The 7,902-nt window shown below is 41.6% G+C and overlaps 1 long non-coding RNA gene across 1 annotated transcript; it reads right to left on the bottom strand.

Moving 5' to 3' along the window:
- Nucleotides 1–4,956: 4,956 nt before the first annotated feature.
- On the bottom strand, nt 4,957–5,823 carry LOC140689827 (uncharacterized). The gene is made up of 2 exons (XR_012064959.1): nt 5,586–5,823; nt 4,957–5,280 (listed from the first exon to the last, which is right to left on the bottom strand). It is a non-coding gene; the product is annotated as an uncharacterized lncRNA (long non-coding RNA).
- Between the last annotated feature and the right edge of the window lie 2,079 nt (nt 5,824–7,902).

The following is a 7,902-nucleotide window of genomic DNA, read 5'->3' as shown; positions in this document are numbered from 1 at the left end:
GCCCACGGAACCCCTGAGCATAATCAAATAGCTACTTTAAGCCAGTAAGTTTTGGGGTAGCTGGTCAGATAGCAACGGTGAACAGAACAGGAACCTAAGGAAATCTAAAAGTTGAATTAACTTAAGCCAATGTTATTCTGCTGGAGAGACTGGGCTCTCTTTGTATCTGCAAGGATGAGCCACACTTGAGATGTGGAACGAAGGGGCCTTGTGTCTCTCTGATACTGATATAGGTCCTGATGCCACACAGGGCTGCTGACTCTGAGCTTCAGGTGTGTCATTCCCCAGGAGAGGGATACCAATGTCTTCCCTAAGGAGTCACCCTGATGATGCAAAGGAAAGCATTATCTTTACATTAATCATTACAGAAGCAGTAGCTATTTTTAAGAGTCATATTTTCTCCGTGGCGAAGGTTACTTCGCACTGATCCTGTTGACAACTGCTTGTCTTCTAGCCCAGTTAATATCGTAAGGGACCACAGGCATTGCTAGAGTGACTGGACCATTGAGACGATCCATCATATCCATCTTATTGGCTGCTGAGATCTAAGGCTTTGCTCATGGTGCATTTTGAATTGCTTCTTGGGACCATATCTGAGCTGGGAAGTGAGCACAGGTTCTAGCTAGAGGCTGAGTGTCAGAAGAGCAGAGCGATCTATATTTGTGGCTGAGGGATGTCTCATTTATTTATTTTTTTCACTCTAAGGGGAATGATATTTGAAGAATTGTAACTAGAGGGATGGTTTTGCATAACTGTTAGCTCCTACATCTTTTGTCACTAACGTTTTAAAACCAGGATTCTATTCAAGATGAAAGAGAATTCCCTCCTCACTGGAAACCAAAGGCATCCCTAAACTCTGCTCTTTGCAGAAGACTTCGTTCTCATATCCAGCGCCTAAGGAGGAAGTATAAACAGTCACCTGGGCATCACTGCCTCATTTAGTTCTACTGTAAAATGGGTATAACGTTCCTCTGCAGGAAAACTTTTAATTCATATAAATATTTGGGGCTCCCGGTGCAAGGAAACATTAGGTGATTAATGATGTAAAGGTTTGGCAGGGGTGAGGGGCTTACTTCAATAATGTATAAAAGAACTAATTCTGAATATCAGATTAAATCTGCTCTTTTACAGTCCTGTTTTTTTTTCTCTCCCCTCTCCAAACAGTATTGTGTTTCATACATCGTGTGGAAGTATCCCCCCTATGTAGATGCTGGATTACACCCCCCACCCTGTATCTCTTAACAAGCTCCTTGGTGCAGCTGGAATTAATGCTTCCTGTCGTTTTAAACAATGTGACATTGAAATACAATTTTTTAATGTGCTGGCATTTAACATGCCACAATATTTCAGTTATTTTACATTCATTTGGGTGCTCTAGTGTTATTACAGCTGTTATGAAATTCTGACAAAGAGGTGCATTTCTTTCTTCTGTTCCACCATAATTGCTTTTTGCCGCATCTCTGAACCGTAACCATGGCGATCTGCAACATTCATCAGAGGACCTCTTGTTATTTCCCTCGTGCGAATGAAAAACAAAGTGGTATAAATACTTGAAGTTTTTAAAAAGCAGCTTTTCTTTTCTTTTTTTTCCCCTTCCTTCTTTCTTTCCTTCTTTCTGACCATCCATCCATCCATCCTTCCTTCCTTTCTTTTTCTTTCCTTCTGTCTTCTTTTCATTCTTTTTTCCCCATTTTTCCCCTTTCTTCTTTCTTTTTCTTTTCCAAATGTAGGGGTTCTATTGAGGGGGAATTAAGTGGCATGGCTTGAGATTTTTCATTGATTTCATTTTTTAATGAGAATTCTTTCGTATAAAGAAGGCACAGAAAGAAGATGAGAACTCAAGTCAGTGCCTTCAGGAAGAAGGAACCGCTGTCATCAAGAAGGAAAAAAGGAAATGAAAGGTTTAGTCTTTTCTAAATTTGACTGGTTACAAACAAGTCCTTGTCTGAGCTGCTTAATGCGGAATAGCATTACCATATTGGAGCCATTTTGCCGATGCTTTGACTTGCTCTTCCTTTTTGCGGGGGATGGTTGAAATAAGCACGTCCTGGTTGCAGTTCAGATTGCCATCTTTCTGGCAACTTGGGAGGATGTTGGGAGGGCAACCCTATGTCATTTATCGGTCCTCTTCTCATTTCTTCTTTCTCTCTTCTGTTCAGGTATGACTTGGGGTTTCAGGTCAAGCTGGTACAGATTTCCGTTAGAGATGCTCTGTGAAAAGGCAGTACATGAAACTGGTTGGGCTGTGCTCTATCCGTGTGCCCACACCGGCAATAAACCTGAGAGTCAGCTTCACCTTGAAGCATCAGGCAATTCCCTCCCCAAGGTGCTGCTATTTCAATGACTGGAAGGTTAGGAGATGTGGACCAGTTTTATCGGAATGTTAATCACAGATTCTCCCAGAGCCGACTTCAAAAACTTTACCACACATTTTTTTCCCCATAAATTTCCAACTTTTCCTTTTGGATACCTTAAACTATTAAATATTTGGCATTTTCTATTCCATAGGAGATTTACAAGGAGGAATCTAGCTCTTGGTACTACCTAAAGCCAATGGAATTAGTTCTGCCAAGTATTTTACATTCTACTCTTAAATCATTGTGTCTATTGTGGTCTATTCTTGGGTTCTTGTGGCAAGACAGATCAATGCCAGTAATATATTTTTGTGGCACAATCATTGCAAAAACAAGTGACTATAAATAAGGAGTATGCGTGGAATGGTTTGGATCAAAACTTCAACCTTTGCGAAAGAAAATTATTTTTAAGGAAATTCAGCGTCACTCTGGAATTGCCGGCTAAAAGCATGTTAGGTTTAAACTGTGGTCTCATTATGTTCACCTCTCCCCTGAAACATTCAGCCATCCCAACAAACTAATTCTGTGGGCCCATAGTGATAAGTTAAAAGCAACAGTAGGTACTTGTCATAAATTTGATGGCCGTGAGAATGTGCCTTCTGATTTTCAACTGCATGGAGTTTAATTAGCCAAGAGTCCCAGCTGCTGTTCTGTGTGGTCTGGGCTCTGAAAACCATTGCCCTGCTTGCATCCAGACCACATTTCCCATGAGCTTCCAGCCAATGACTTTCAGCCAATGGTTCAGCATACATAAAGTTAATATTCTACAAACAACTCATCATTATATACCACTAAATAATTTGCAAAGTATCTCCTTTTCTCACCTGAGTATCTCATCTCTTCAACAGTAGCTCAATGATTTGGTAGAAACGTCAGTATTATACTTACTTTGCAGATAAGGACTTTGGGGTGCTGAGGTGACACGACTCAACCCTAGGTATCTTATTCCAAGCCTTCTAGATGCAAATCCTCTTCTGGAGGAGCAAAACTTTATTTATTCATCTATTTATTTATTCAAGAAACATTTGGTGGATATCCACTAGGGCCAGACACTGGGCTAAGTGATGGGAGTACATCACCAATGATCTATGAGCCTAGAAACAGAAGCCCAGATGGTTCACTCAACCCGAGAGGGTTGGGCAGTGGGGTACGTTCAGGGTAGAGAACACAGATGACATGAGACAGTATTTTGAGGTGCCAAACACGATTTGATGGCCCAACCCTACCTCTTGATCCTCTGCATTCTCTTCTTAAGTAGACTTAGATAAGAGTCTCCATTCACAGTTGACTCCAACTTATGGTTGTTAGGAGGGAAAGGGGGGAAGGAATAAGTGGGGAACTTGGGATTTGCAGATATTAATTACTAAATATAAAAGAGATGAACAACAAAGCCATACTGTAGAGCACAGGGAACTATATTCAATATCTTATAATAATCTATATTGAAAAAGAATATGAAAAGGAATGTATGTATGTATATGTGTGACTGAAACATTATGCTGTACACCAGAAAGTGACACAACATTGTGAGCTGACTGTATTTCAATACAATTTTTTTCTTTGTGGTATCGCAGTACAGTTATTGCATTATTGGAATGCTCAAGAACAGAATGATGAAAAGTAAACATTGAAGAGAGCATGAAAGTAAAGAGATATCTGAGCTTGTGATGGGACAGTTTTGAGACACTTTCTTACACAGATTTGCTCTAGAAATAAGACACAATTCTTATTTATGATCATTGAGGAAAAACTCAAATCTCTTTACTACAGGATATGAATCAAAATGAGCTAAAATGCACATGTTAGCTTGATCAGAAAATCAGCAAAGATGAATGAATCTTCTTTTCTTTTGAGGAAGGTTGGCCAGTATCTTTTCAACTATCATCAAAATAGGTATCAGATATGCTGTCTTATTCTGAATTTGTAATGAGTAGCTCAGAATCTGTCAATTTGGTGGCTTTGTGTTCTGCTTATCCAGGTAGAGAGATAGTGAAAACTAAATAATTTATTTTTGTTTTTTGCTATTTTCATGCAGCTAAGTAGTATTTGACACTGTCTTAACTGATTTCTTACTTAAAATTATTTATAGATACATTTTCCACTAAACTTTCATAATGGTCAAATAGAGACCCTGACTACTGCTATTTCATTTTTTTAAATGAAATGAGCGAGTCACATTAAATTTTTTGTGTACTCCATTATTTCTCTCAGGGATGTCTGAGATATGTACTTAGCATTTTCTATTAAGTAGATAATTTATAGGACATGATCTAGTTCTAAAACCAACTGACTTCTTGCTCCCACGTTCTTGACAGCCTACTCTTTGAAAATTGTCATTTGTGATATTTATTAGCTATTTCTTGTATAAATATTCAGCCTTCCATGGGAAACTGTGAGCTCTGTTGCTCAGGAAAGTCTGGCAGACTGGAATCTAACACTGCTCTTCTCCCTTGTGGGGTACAGAAGTCAAGTTTCTGTTTTTCTTCCCAAGTTGACTGAATATTGGAACGTTAGGAAGAAATTGTACTAAAACATTGGTGACCAATTTTTCAAACATAGTTATGTCCAAGGATGATCAGAGACGAAAAAACCTTTAAAACAATTTTCCAAACAAAATCACTGATTTATTAAACACAGCCCTTTGCAGGGAATCTCTAAGAGCAGTGAGTCTGGAGTAGGGAGAATTTTCCCTCTTGTCGAGGTGTTTTGTGGGAAGAGCCCAAACCATTCATGGAGCTGTGGTTGAGTGCCAGAGGTGAGACCATTTTGATCTCCCATCTGCAGAAGATGATGTTTGAACTCAGGAAAAGACAGATGCTTCTGTGCAGCTGTGAAGCCGAGTGTGGAGAGATTCCTGGAGAACCTGCCAAGGAGCCTTGAGAGCTTGAGAACATTATGTGAAGACCAGTCTAGTTTCTGCATTTGCCTAGAGAAATAGGAAACATTTTAATCCCTCAAATGCAATTCTTCTAATACCCAGAAAGGCAGTGGGACAAAGGATTCTCTGCAGTTTGCTTGAAGAAAGTGGTCAGGAAAAATAAATAAAATTGCGTCCTGTTTACACTGCGTTGAATCCAATTCATTTAATAAACCAGTTACCTCTGGTTGCTTGGCTGTCCAGGTGCACTTTGATATCCTCATTTATCATGTATACTTTGCTTTGATTCCATCTCCCCGAGCACCACCCCCAGGGAGGTAGTCACTATCTTTTCAGTGAAGTGCAGCTCATACCTCTCCCTTTGGGAACTAGGCACTGAGGACGCTGGTGACATCTCCACTGGCCACATCACTGCTGCCTTTTTCTTCTGTGTCCCCCAGGTTCACAGGCCCTTCTTGGTGCCCTGGAGCCCCCAGGATGCCAGCTATACTGTTTGTGCAGCACAGCACAGAGGAATGACTCTCAAACAACTCTTTCCACTTTGATTAATAGCTTCACTCCCTCCCCATTTCCTCTTTGCCCTCCTGTCACTTACGGAGTCCAGTGGTGGCTGGGCTGGGCCGGGAGACCAACCTTTGTGACCCATCTTGTGCTGAATTGTGACTCGCCCACTCCTTGGAGGGCCAAGGCTCTGTGGCTTACCTAGCTTAGCTGGGACTTCCGCTCAGAGTCTAATCAAGGTGCCAATTGGATGGTGTCTTCTTGAGGCCAGACCAAAGAGGAATCCAGTCCCAGAGTTACTGATGTTGTGGGCAGAACTCACGTTCCTGTGGCTCTGTAACTGAGAGCCCCATCTTCCATGGCTCCTGCCTGGAGGCTGCCTCAGGTCTTCGAGGTTGCCCATAGTTTCCTGCCACATGGCCCTCACTCTCCATGGGCCTCCCTCTATTCTGATCAAATGAAGTCTCACACAATGTAATGCACTCACGGGCAAGACATTTGTAGCTTTTACCGTGTTCTATTGTTTAGAAGCAAAGCCCATGTCTGCTCACTCCCAGGGGGAGGGGATCAAAGGCGACTCATTTGCGGAGAGGAGGTCATTATAGGGTGTGTCTACCACATCCTAGCATCTTCTCCCACCAGATGACTTCTTCCTGAGACATCCTTGTTCCCTTGTGCTCATAGATTCTTAGAACACCAAGCCTACCAGTTTGTGGAGCATGCCTACATAAGCCTTATTGCCTCATCTCCACATCCAAAGCCATTGGCACGGACCTTGAACTCTGCCTTTAGGATGTATCCCCTTCCTTCCACTTGCCATCACCTCAACCCTGTGTCTTCTGCCCCACTAACTGGTCTCCAGAATTCAACTCTCCAACAGCCTATTTCCATACTGTAAGCAGAGCATCCTTTAAGAAGGCATTACTCAGAGTATATTATTTCCATGTTTTAAACTTTCCAGTGGCTTACCCTACACTGAGAATCCAAATTTCACAGCACCGCATTCAAGCCTCTCCTAACTCAGGCCTCCGCCCTAACTCGGACCTCACTTTCTTCTTCCTGAGAATGTAAGGTCCACAAGGGTTGGGACTTCATTTTATTCCCTGTTGGACCTTTAGTGCCTAGAACAGCACCTAGAGGATTTGAGAAATCCTTCAATCTTGAGGATGCTTCTTAAGCTCAAGTCGAAAATCCATTACATTAAAAAAATGGAGAAACCAAGCTTCTAATATGAAGAACAAAATGACATGGTAACAATTGGCTCTAGGCTCAGTAAGTACTAAGGTGGGTTGAGAGGACCGGCAGACAAAGGACATCACGAGGGCGTGGGTGCCAATGGTTGACATGATGCTCTTACAACGGTCCTCGAATCGAGACATCTATTAACCTTCAGCGCATGACATGATCCAGTGTAGGAACTTGCTTTATCATCCCCAACGCTCAGTCCCTCTGAGTCAAGGATGGGGTGTCAGTGGCTTTAAGGTAGGAACCTAACTGCCTTGGACTCTTCACAAGGATATTCATGGCATTTCTTCAGTGGGGCTCTGACATTAGCCAACAAGCCAGAGTCTAAGGGTTTCTTGTCTTTGACTCCTAGTCTGAGATCCTCAATCTAAAACTGAATTTGGGTTCCTTCCCTTTTTGTGTTGGACCAAATTTAGGAATAACTCCCTCCAGATAGAGACCACTCTCTTCCCCCATGACCATGGGAGGCACGGTTGAAAAAAAATCAACGTAGTTTTTCTTCCAGATAATCTCCAAGGCCACTTCTGAAGTCATTACAAATGTGTCTCTAATATAAATGGATTGTACTCAGGAAAATTTGGCATTCTTACTTTTGGGAACAGGAGATATCACCTCAAAAGTCTTAACCTTCTTTTTTATTTCATATTCCTAAGGAAATATGAAATATTAGATATCTTCCTTAGAATTTTAAAACCTCAGGGTCCCAATTTGGTTCCTCAGTAAAACTAACTGTTTGGGCAAAGGATGAAAAATGCGCTCCATCTAAGTTGCAAATTCTGATTAGCTATTAGTGGTGACTGGAGCATCGTCTCGAGAGTACGAGGGGCATGTCTGGGTTTGGGGGAAAGTGTTTTCTGGTCAAGGATGAAAGATGCTATGGATTTCCCGCCTTTCTTCTTATTCTGTTTCCAAACAGCCTCCTGT

This window comes from Vicugna pacos, chromosome 27, assembly GCF_048564905.1.
Source record: "Vicugna pacos chromosome 27, VicPac4, whole genome shotgun sequence".
Taxonomy (NCBI): domain Eukaryota; kingdom Metazoa; phylum Chordata; class Mammalia; order Artiodactyla; family Camelidae; genus Vicugna; species Vicugna pacos.
The sequence above is the reverse complement of the archived record's forward strand: the minus strand, read 5'-3'. Positions and strand labels throughout refer to the sequence as shown.